This window comes from Capsicum annuum, chromosome 3, assembly GCF_002878395.1.
Source record: "Capsicum annuum cultivar UCD-10X-F1 chromosome 3, UCD10Xv1.1, whole genome shotgun sequence".
NCBI classification, from domain to species: Eukaryota; Viridiplantae; Streptophyta; class Magnoliopsida; order Solanales; family Solanaceae; genus Capsicum; species Capsicum annuum.
Genome location: NC_061113.1, coordinates 42210955 through 42223839, shown reverse-complemented (window position 1 = coordinate 42223839; position 12885 = coordinate 42210955). Strand labels below are relative to the sequence as shown.

At 31.8% G+C, this 12885-nt stretch overlaps 1 long non-coding RNA gene across 7 annotated transcripts; it reads right to left on the bottom strand.

The window, feature by feature from the left end:
- LOC107866361 lies at positions 1-2505 on the bottom strand. Of its 7 annotated transcripts, none has more exons than XR_007053558.1 (5): positions 2168-2505; positions 1523-1733; positions 1255-1435; positions 782-1157; positions 1-443 (listed from the first exon to the last, which is right to left on the bottom strand). It is a non-coding gene; the product is annotated as an uncharacterized LOC107866361 (long non-coding RNA). The 7 variants fall into 7 exon arrangements; XR_007053554.1 differs by having other exon boundaries at positions 1-916; positions 1049-1157; positions 2168-2497; XR_007053555.1 differs by having other exon boundaries at positions 1049-1157; positions 2168-2496.
- Positions 2506-12885: the final 10380 nt, after the last annotated feature.

Genomic DNA, 12885 nt, shown 5'->3' with positions numbered 1-12885 from the left:
TCAAAAAAAATTAAAAAAAATTTCCATTACTTAATCATTCTGCATTTTCCAGTGTCTTACAAGTGGTTACCTGCTAAATATACTATTCTATTTACAAAAAGAACATAACAATATGTACAGAGACGCATGCTATAATTGTGAAAGGGAAAAGAAGATAAGAAGCTCTAGTAGAAAACCTATTTGTAGAAAACCTAACAAACTGGTTCTGCCAGCTCTAGTAGAAGAAAGTTTTGAGGATGCTTACTAGTAGTTCTATGAGTAGAATGTTGAAAAAGGGACATGCTCTGATTTCTCACCTGTCCATGATGATTATGGTCCAAAATACAAGTGAAGACATTTTTTATGCTATGGTGCAAGAGGTGGAAAACAGTACACTGAGGTATTCGTTGAACCTAAATCCTTGCCCCCTGTGAGGTCCTTGGATCATGCCATTCCACTCAAACCTGTGGCAATGCTAGTTAGTCTGAGACCCGACATATACTACTACAATCATAAGAATGAATTATAGAAATAAGTAATAGATATGCTTACTGTTGGAGTGATTCAACCTAGTTAGTCTCTTTTTTCTTCACCAGCATTACTAGTCAAAAATAAAGGACAAATGCCTAATTCCTGTAGTGGATGTTCTGTATGGATTATAAGGGTCTATGTGATATTGCTAATAAGGAGAAATGCCTAATTCCTGTAGTGGATCGTCTCTTAGATGGGTTGTGAGGTGCAATAATTTTCTCCAAGGATGATCTTAGGATAGGAAGTGTTAAAGACAACTTTCAGAACTTACGTAGGACATTATAAGTTTACAGTGATTCCTTTTGGCCTCAACAATGCTATATTGCCTCGGTTCTTAGAATCATGGGTAGCTCTAGAGTGATCTTATCGCCTTGCCCCCAAGTTTTGGTGATTGTCAAGAAATTACCTTCATCGGTGAGAAGAAACAAAACACCTTAGAACTTTTTCTTTTAAGATATCAATCATATAAAGACCATAACTCGGTAAAAAAAATGATTTGATAGTAATACTAAGACATCAGATGAAGAAAATGTCACACCTGGTGGTGGAGGAGACAAATCCTTTCCGTTTAAGGTTGCCTTTGCGCAACTTGAATGTGTCCAGATCGGTATTCTCAAGTTCAACGTAGATGATGGACCACTTGAATGCTGACATAAATAATACACATAATATAATCTACTGATCGTCCAAAAGATGATACTCAATTAAAAGTATGATATATGACATGACATAATGAATGCATACCCCAGTTGAAGATATTGTAATTGTCACACGGAGGCGATTATCCCATGAAACAACAGGTTCAATTTTCTGACTCACCGAGACCTGCCCAGATTTCCAATCAACAGAGCTAGGTATATATTGGAGTAATTCCCTTTCTCTTCAAAATATATAGAATCCCCCAACTTGGAGAATGATTCAATTCCTTTGAAGAACACCAAAAAGGAGCCAAAAGTTAAAAATCATTACGGATTCGAATATTTAACGCAAACTCGAAAGGTCAGATAATCACCTGTCCCGTAGCAGCCCCAAAAGGAATCGAATTGTGTTCCCCAGTTGTGGTAGCTCTGAGCCTTGGAAACGCCACGACCAAGAGGAAGCATATATATCATAACTCCAGGATCTCTTCCCCTTTGGATACTGAGTACACCATTTGTTAACGCGCGCTCATAGTAATCAGCATATGCCATTTCTTTCATCCATTTGAATAGGTGTCGAGAAACCTACAAAGATATCAAAAAGAACTTACATCACTTGGTTCTTCACATATGAATAAATATAAGCTGCAATAGTACTTTAGGCGTTTGGCCAACTTTCTAGCACCATGACCACCTTCAAGTACTCATGAACAAGGTTTCCCAACCTTACTTGAGAAAATTTTTCTTAGTATTCTTTTATGATTTATCGGAAACAGCCTTTCTACTTCATCAGAGGTAGAGGTATGGACTGCGTACATCTTACCCCCCAGACCCCACTAGGTGGGAATACACTGGGTTTGTTGTTGTTGTTGTATTCTTTTATGATTTACTTTTGGATAGTCTTTCATTGAATGATCGTGTGCAACACTTGAGAGTGGTGTTTGAGACCTTCAAGAGTCCTTCACTCTATTCTAAAAGGTAAAAATATTCATTTGGCCAAGAAAAAGTAGAGCACTTACGATATGTCATTACCAAAGAAGGTGTGGCTATTGATCCTCTCAAAATTAGAGCCATGGATGAGTGGCCTAGACAAAGAATACTCAAAGCTCTCATGGGATTTCTTTGTATAACCAGTTACTACAGAAAAGTATGTTGTCAATTTTGGCACTATAAGTAGGCCCCTTATTGATTTACTGGAGATGGATGCCTTTAAATAAAATCCATAAATAGAGTTAGCATTTGAATGCCTTAAGATAGCTATGAGCACTACACGTATACTTGCATTTCTTGAAGGGAAGGCCATTTTCATACTTTAGTTGAAACAGAAGAGATGACTGAAATGGGTGCTTAATCTCATTTGTATCAGTCTCTTTCCTACGGTTCTAACACTTGAAGTCTTCAACATGCTACAATAGGCAGTGTCTACCTCAACAATAAATTCATACTTGCATTATCTCTTTTTCTAAAATTTTGCAGGACTATGAAAATGGAAAAATAGAGTCCGCTTTTCTTGAGGTCTACGAAGAGACATATGGAAAGGAAAAGGACGGTACAAGAGGAAATTCGGTCGAAACGCGTACTAAGGTTGCATATATAAGATAATAACTTTTACATATATTATTTTATTATTACTCAACTTTGCTTGTTTACATATAGACAAATAATTTTTCTTTCTGGAAGAATTTCAAAAATGCATAGAAGAGTGGCGTCAAACCCAACTTACTTCAGAGGATGGTACCATGATCCAACCATCACCTGCAGATATGACTAATATGTGGACAGTTGTGATAGGTGACCGGTCCAAAGAAAGATAGAACCTACGGGACAGGGGTTCTCCAATCCTCGAATAGTCCTTCGTCGTTTCCCAGTTCCTCTTCTACTTTGCAAACTATGAAAGAAATGAAAGCGATGAAAAAGTAAATTGTGGAATTGACGCTAATGAATAAGTAAATTGTGGAATTGACGCAGCAATGTGCAGCTAACGATGCTAAGTTTGCTAAATTTGAGGAGTTGGTTAAGAAGCACATGTCCCAAGTATTTCATGATGAGGAAGATAATGAATCTGATGATAATTAGATTGTAGTTATTGTTCTTGTTTTTTGTTGTGACATTTAGATATTTAAACTATTTGATTTGATGTTTGCTTTGGATGTTTTAAAGTGGTTCTATTTATAAATTTTTGTCGTGTTTGATCCTTTGTGAAAAATACATTAGTTATGTTGTTTATAATCTGAGAGCAGTATAAGCTAATGCAAGATTTAATTATATAATTATTGGGTGAATATTTTTATTAGAATTCTGACTAAAGTAGTCAGTAGAATAATTATTAAATAATTATTTATTAATGTTCCAACTATAGTAGTCGGAATGATTATTTTATTAAATAATTTTTTTATTATTTTCTGACCGCAGTAATCAGAAAGAATATTTATTTATTAAAATTCTGATTAAAGTAGTCGGAATAGTAATTATTAAATAATATATATTAAGTTTTCGATTATAATAGTCGAAAAAGTTATAATTATTAAATAATCATTTATTATATTTTTTACTACAGTAGTCAGAATAATTATAATTATAAAATAATTATTTATTAATTTTTTGACTACAGTAGTCGGAATAATTATAATTATTTATTACATTTCTGACTACAGTAGTCAGAATAATTATAATTATTAAATATTATTTATTAAATTTTCGATTATAGTAGTCAGAATAATTATAATTATTAAATATTATTTATTAAATTTTCGACTACCACAGTCAGCAAATTTATAATTATTAAATAATTATATATTAAATTTTTGACTACAGTAGTCAAAATATTTATAATTATTAAATAAATATTTATTAAATATCCGACTACGATTTCGATTATAATAGTCGAAAATTTTCGACTACAGTAGTTGGAACCATTTTTCAACAAGCTATATTCCGACTACCATGAAACAGTCAGAAAGTAGTCGGAACTACCCTACTTTCCGACTACATCAGCCGTCGAAAAAATGATGTTTTCTAGTAGTGTACCCTTCACAGCCAGGCCCTAGTTCGGATCGAGACAGAAAGACCCTCTCTATCTCCACCGAATAGGTTAACGTCTGCATACACTCTACATTCCATAGTCGTCAGATTCCAATAGTGTGATTACACTGATTTGTTATTGTTTATATATGGTTCTCAGTTTTCAAGCAATCTTTCCATTTTCAATTTTTCTTTAGATATATGTGTTCTGCATTTAATCATAATCCTCCCTCATTATAGTTTGAATAAATATTAAATTTTCTCTCTTTGACGTTTTGTTATTGCGTTATCACTTCTAGAAATATACGTATTTCTCATAAAATTTATTGGAAATGTGCGGAGGCTATTTTCAAGGTGTTTTCCATATTATTTATATATATCGATCGCATTATGATACAAACGTCCTTGGGAAATCTTTAGATTTCTAGTAGTGATGTTTTTTTTCTCATGAATATTAGTACAATGGTATTAGTTTGGATTTTAGAATAATTTAACTAACTCTTTAATTATAGTAATTGTCATTGTTAATGTATTATTTTTTTTGTTGTAGATTAATGTGATATTCGAAAATTACTGACTTGACTAATTCAAATTCACATCGAGTAGGACAGAGATTGTTAAACAGATTTTTCAATTACACAAAATATCTCCTGAAGACAAAAAAGGGTTAGAGCTCTATGCATATTTAAGAGAAAGAATAGGAGCAAGATAATATAGTTGAAATTTTATTGTTTATAATTATTATTGATATATAAGTTTTGTCTGGTTATGATAGAAGCTTGTATAAAATTTGATAGAAGCTTATTTATAAAGAGTAAATAATTATAAACTACCAAATTTCAAGTATACTACCTTGATTCTATTCTTTATTCTACTTATTCATCTCAATCCTCCTCAATGGGGAAGGCAACAATGTCCTTCAACGTTTCCTCAAGTACTGACAGACGCTCAACCAATTTTTCATTATTCGATATATTCAACACTATCCTTCCCTAGTCGATCCCATACTATGAATGAACATGTGTTGACACTTGATTACCATCCAAATTCAGGTCATCATTGTTATCCTCACTATCCCCCGATAAAGTGATGGCAATCACACCACTAAAATAGGTCTTTAAGACAGTAATAAACGTGCCTTTCACCTCTTTCATCGAATGCACGAGAAAAGTGGATAATAAGATAAGTACAGATAACAAGCCTAAAAGATTTATAAATAGTTGAATATAATATAAACAAACAACTTTGTCGGTGAAGAAATGGTTGCCATATCGATAATCACTCAATATTTCATTGTCTCTTAGATTTTTTTTTTTATACACCACCCGATCATCATCTATTAATTGTTAATCTGATACCAAATTATTTTTTATCTTATCTGATGGGCTAGCGAATTAGTACATTTAAAAGTATATAATTAATAAGTTAACGTTAAGTATAATTATCCGCCCAATAAGCAACCCAACCTCATTTTAACCCCTTCCATTTTATAGTCATATACTGTTACAAAAGTTAGGTTGTTATTATAGATTAGCCGTTTAAATGTATAAAATCAACCAAACTAACTTTTGTGATGGACCACAAATCCAAAATATTTGTTATTATAGATTAGCCGTTTAAATGTATAAAATCAACCAAACTAACTTTTGTGATGGACCACAAATCCAAAATATTTGGACATTTGATTTTATAGTTCATCCCAAATATAATGTTATTTTAGTTACATAACTTCTTACAACAAAAGATAAATAAGTAACAGAATAGATCAGTAAATAAAATACATAGAGAGTTTTTATATTCTAGTAACAAAAATGCTTATTATGGAATATACTCTTCTAATTATTGATATGATCTTCATATCATTTACATAAATTCTTAATTTTTTAATATGATTTATTTTAAGACTGAATTTATTTGAAAGACACTCTCTATCTCTACTGAATAGGGTAACGTCTGTATACACTCTATATTCTTCAATTGTCGGACTCCAATAGTGTGGTTATACTGATTTGTTGTTGTTTATATATGGTTCTTTATTTTCAAGTAATCTTTCCATTTTGAATTTCTCTTTAATATATGTGTTCTGCATTTGATCATAATCCTTCCGTATTATCGTTGAATCATTATTAAATTTTCTCTTTTTTATATTTTATTATTACGTTATCACTTCTATAAACAAGCGTATTTCTCATAAAATTTATTGAAAATGTGTGGAGGTTATTTTAAGGAGTTTCTCAAATTATTTATATATATCGATCGTATTATTATAGAAACATCCCTTGGAAATCTTTAGATTTTTAGTAGTGATATCTTTTTTCTCATGAATATTTGTACAATAGCATTAATTCGGACTTTAGAATAATTTAACTGGCCTTTTAATTATAATAGTTCCCATTGTTAATGTATTGTTTTTTTTGTTGTATATTCATCTGATATTCAAAAATTACTGACCTGACTAATTCAAATTCACATCATGTAGAACAGGAATTGTTAAACAGATTTTTCAATTACACAAGATGTCCATTGAAGACAAAAAAGGGTTAGATCACTATGGATATTTAGAGGCACAATCACCAAAATAATATCACAAGTATATGTTATTATTATGTTGAAAAAATAAGAGTTTCTAAACATGAGTATCACTTGAAAAAAAGACTAAGTTTTCCAAGTGACAAATATTATTTCAATAAGTTTTTCCACTATTTCAAAATATAATAGTCAAAAGCACATATATCCAAGTAATTATACGTTACCTTGAAATCAAAATCAACAAACAAATTAAACAGATAAAGAAAGTAATTATTTAAGTTTGAAGTGTTTTCCAAGCAAAGGATATCGTTTTATATAGAGTAAGTTGGTATGAAATTGGATGTCATATATCCAAAATGAAAGACATGTGGCATATCTTTAGATAGGTTAAAAACCAAGTCATACTACACCTCTTTGTATTTGGATAAGTTTTCATCTCTGTCTTTTGTCTATAAATAGCCCTGATCAATCAGACTATTAATTTTACACTACTCTAGTATAAAATCTATCTTGTTATTTCTTTATCCCTTGTTACTTTCATACATAATTTTATATCACGTTATCAGCAATGAGTCTCTACAAAAAAATTTCAACAATAGTAAAGGTAAAAATTTACTTTTCTTACAATAATGTCAAATATATCTAAACGTTAATTCGTTTCCCTAGATATATCGGGAAAAACCTACATATCCTGAGGACTTGATGTCGAAATCCATTTGTATGCAATGGGTCTGGCAGACACCATCAAAAAAGAAAATCAGGTATCTAATAAAGATCATGTCAAGGCCATGATATTTCTCCATCATCATCTTGATGAAAGATTGAAAATAGAATACCTCACTATTAAGGGTCCTCTTATATTGTGGAATAACCTAAAAAAAGGTACGACCACCTGAAGATGGTCGTTCCACAGGCACATTATGAATGAACCTATTTGAGGTTGCAAGATTTTAAAAATATAACTACTTATAATTCTATCATATTTAGAATTAAATCACAGTTAAATTTATGCAGAGAAAATATCACCGATCATAACGTGTTAGAGAAAGCATTCTCTACCTTTCCTGCCTTAAGTATATTTCTACAACAGCAGTATTGAGAATGAGGTTCAAAAAGTATTCTGAATTGATTTCATATCTTCTTGTTGCTGAACAACATAATGATATTTTGATGAGAAATCATGAAAGTTGACCTACTGGTAGTGCCTCATTTCCTGAAGTAAATGTTGTAAATTTTTATCAAATCAGGCGTGAAAGAGGACCTGGCCCCAATTATGATCGTGGTCAAGGAAGAAATTTAATCAGAATGATCGTCTTACACTAAACAATGACCCTCACCACTAGTAGTGTAAAAAGAAGGGTGAAAATACTGAAGCAGTGCAAAGGAAGAACTCAGAAAATAAATGTTATCAGTATGGAGGAAAGGGCCACTGATCGCATACCTGTCGTACACCAAAGAATTTGGTTAATCTCTATCAGGCGTCCTTCAAGAAAATGGTTAACATATAAAACTAAACTTTATCTCTGAAGATAATATTGAGCCTATGAATTTAGATATCGCAGATATCTTTGCAATCCCTGAAGGATATGTTAGTCACCCTGTCGGTGACGAATCTGCAATACTTTGAGTGTTTTACTTTTCTGTTAAGTCATATTAGTTTACATTTCTGTTAGTAGTATCTCACTAGTCTTTCAAATAAATAAAGTTTGTATAATATATTGTATGCTAGTAATGCTATAATATTTACTTTGTTTATATCTTTATCTTGAGGAATATGAGGATACTCTTCAAATTTTATTTGGTTCAATAATCGTTCGTGATGTTATTTATGTAATTGATAGTGGAACAACGCATGTTATATTTAAAGATGAGAAATACTTTTCCCACTTACTTAGAAGGAAAACAAATGTTACAACCATCTCTGGTAATTCGAAACTAATTGAAGGCCCTGGAAGAGCTACTATATTTCTGCCTAAGGGGACAAAACTAGTTATAAAAGATGCATTGATCTCTTCTAAATCCCCAAGGAAAATTTTTGAGTTTTAAAGATATACGCCACAATGGATATCATATTGAGACAATAGACGAATAGAATATTGAATATCTTGGCATTACCAAGAATGACTCAGGTCAAAATCCGTATTGAAGAAATTACCAACTTTGTCTTCCGATTTATATTATGCAAAAATTAGTACAGATGAACACACTACATCATAAACCAGAAGTTTACCGATCTAAATATGATTGTGCTTTGACATGATCGAATAGGTCATCCTAACTCAATAATGATAAGACGAATTATTGAAAATTCAAAAGGACATTTGTTGAAGAACCTGAAGATTCTTACAAGTGATGAATTTTCATGTGTTGCTTGTTATCAAGGCAAACTAATAACTAAACCATCACCACTGAAAATTGGCGTCAAATCTCCTCTTTTTCTAGAACATATACATGGGGATATATGTGGACCTATTCACCCACCCAGTGGGTCATTTAGATATTTCATGGTCCTAATAGACGCATCTTCAAGATGGTCTCATGTGTGTTTCTTATCATCTCATAACCTAGCATTTGCAAAATTATTGGCACAACTAATACGATTAAGGACGCAATTCTCATATTATCCCATAAAGGCTATTACCTCGGCAATGCTGAAGAATTTATATCCCAAACTTTTGATGATTATTGTATGTCAGTTGGGATAAGAGTTGAACATCCTGTCGCTTATGTTCATACTCAAAATGGCCTTACTAAGTCATTTATTAAGCGCCTACAATTGATAACAAGATCAGTACTTATGAAAATAAAACTGCTCACTACTATTTGGGGCCATGCTATCTTGCATGCAACATTACTTGTTCGTCTCAGACTATTCATTATAATAAGTACTCCCTGTCAAAATTGATCCTTGGTCATAAGCCAAATAATGTTCATCTATGAATTTTTGGATGTGCTGTATATATGCCAGTTGAACTGCCACAACGCACTAAGATGGGCCTCTAGAGAAGGTTAGAAATATATATTGGGTTTGCATCACCCTCCATAATTTTTTATCTTAAATCATTAACGGGAGATTTGTTTACTGCTCAATTTGCAGATTGTCGATTTGATGAAATAAATTTCTCGCAATTAGGGGGAGAGAAGCATAAACTTAAAAGAAAAATTGCATGAAAAGTTTCATCATTATCTCATTTTGACCCATGTACCCCCATATCTGAAAATGAGGTCCAAAAGATCACCCACTTACAGAAATTGGCAAATCAAATGCCAGACGCATTTATTGATTTGAAAAGGATAACTAAGTTACATATTCCTACAGCGAATGCGCCTGTCCAAATTGAAGTCCCAAAAAGACCATCTACTAATATCACAGCTTTTGAATTTCAAACACATTTGAAGCGAGGTAGGCCATTGGGATCAAAGGATAAAAAACCTAGAAAAAGAATCATGAAAAATGATAAAGATAACATTACAAAAGAGACTCATGAAGAGACTCAAAATCTGATTAATCCTCATATTCCTGAAGAAATCAGTGAACCTGAGACTCAAGTGAACGAAGAACTTTCAATAAGTTCTACTAGTGATTAGGTAAATTTAGATCGATCGAAAATTATGGTTGGCAAATATTTTTGCATATAATGTCGCACTTAATATTATACAAAATGATGAGGACCTTCAACCTCTATCTATCAAAGAACGTCGACGAAGAAATGGTTGGCCAAAATGGCATTCAGTCAGAATTAAACTCACTTTCTAAAAGGAAGGTTTTTTTACCTAAGTCCAAAACCCAAATGGTATAAAACCAGCTGGTTATATTGTTGAACAAGGATTCTCTCAAAGACCCAATGTTGATTATGAAGAAACATATTCACTCATCATAGACGCAATAATATTTCGATACCTCATCGATCTAGTTGTACACGAAAATCTTGAAATTCACCTAATGGATATAGTTACAGCTTACCTTTATGGCTCACTTGATAATGAAATTTACATGAGAATTCCATAAGGATTAAAAATGCCTGAAGCATATAGTTCAAAGTTTTGAGAATTATACTCAATAAAACTACAAAGATCGTTATATGGTCTAAAACAATCGGGGCATATATGGTATAATCGCTTTAGTAAGTACTTGATAAATAAAGGTTACATAAATAATATCATTTGTCCTTATATTTTCATTAAGAAAACAACGTCAGAATTTGTTATACTCGCTGTTTATGTTGACGACATAAATCTCATTGGAACTCCAGAAGAGGTCCAAAAAGCAATTGAATATCTAAAGAAAGAATTTGCGATGAAAGATCTTGGAAAGACAAAACTTTGTCTTGGTCTGCAGATTAAATATTTAGCAGATGGGGTCTTTATCCACCAAATCACCTATACCGAGAAGGTTTTGAAATGATTTTACATAGACAAAGTATATTCATTAAGTACTTCAATGGTTGTTCGATCACTTGAGGTGAGTAAATATCTGTTCTGACCTCTAGAAGAGGGTGAAGAGATCCTTGGTCCCAAAGTACCATATCTCAGTGCTATTGATGCACTTATATATCTTGCTAATGCTATAAGGCTGGATATAACATTTTCTATTAATTTGCTAGCAAAGTATAATTCTTCTCTTATGCGAAGACACTAGAACGGAGTTAAGCATATATTGAGATACCTAAAAGGGACTATTTATATGGGTCTGTTTTATACTAACAAAGCTAGTGTAGATCTTATTGGTCATGTAAATGTAGGTTATTTGTCTGATCCATAGAAGGCGCGATCTCAAACATGCTATGTATTTACACACTGAGGTATTGCTATATCATGGCGATCTACAAAGCAGTCTATTGTTGCTATTTCTTCAAATCATGTTGAGATAATAGCTATTCATGAGGCAAGTAGAGAATGCATATAGTTGAGATCAATGATACATTTCATCAAAGAGAGATGTGGCTGAAGTTTGATATCAAGGTACCCACGGTTATATTTGAACACAATGCAACATGCATAGCTCAATTAAAAGGAGGCTTTATAATGGGAGATAGAATGAAGCACATTTCGCCACAGTTATTCTTCACACACGATCTCCAGAAGAATGGTGATATTGATGTACAATAGATCCGTTCAAGTGACAATCCAGCAGATTTGTTCACTAAATCTTTACCAACTTCGACTCTTGAAAAGATGGTACATAAGATTGAAATGCGAAGACTCCCTAGTTGAATCGGGATCTTCATCAGGGGAGTAAAAATACGCGTTGTACGCTTTTTTTCTTAACCAAGGTTTCATCCTACTAAATTTTCTTAGTAAGATTTTTAATGAGACAACACTCAAATGGGGAGTGTTATGAAGTTGGATATCATGTGTCCAAAATGAAGTACACGTGGTACATTTTTAGATAGGTTAAAAACCAAGTCATACTTTACCTATTTGTATTTGAATAAATTTTCATCTTTATCTTTTGATTATAAATAATCATGATCAATAATAATACGAGACTACTAATTTTACACTACTACATTGTAGAATCTATCTTGTTATTTCTTTTATCTTTTGTTACTTTTATACATAATTTTATATGATAAGTACTTTATTTTAAAATAATTAATGTGACAAACGTTTCTTTTGCTATAGGACAAAATTACAGGGAATCTGAATCTCTCGTGATCTGGTCAATCATAGAATACTTATCTAATATTTCCTCTTTACGAAGTGGTTCTTCTTTATTCCTTCCTTATTATGTCCATTTATTATTGTGCTACAGGTCATATGCCTTCATAGTATAACATACACTCATTTTTGTTTTTGTGAACAGTCGCTTAAACAGTTAATAAATTTTGTTTATATATTTGAATTATAATTTATTTTGGTTGGTGTCAGAACGCATAATAAAAAGTTTCTATATGATATTTCTTCCTAATTTATTAAAACATTCTCTATCATTCGTCACATAAGTATTTATTTAAGGCGTGTCAAAAGCTTATCTAATGAATTAACTTATTTCTATACTTCTTTATTTTAATTTATTTATCCGATTTTAACTTAACAAAATAACTTCTAAATTCTAAAAATTTAAAATATACTAAAATATCCTTTAAACTTATTATCACAAATAAATTTAAAAGTTGAAAAATAATACTCTAAAAGATTGTGAATGGTTATAGATATTTGAGGATACAATTGAAAATGAATAGTG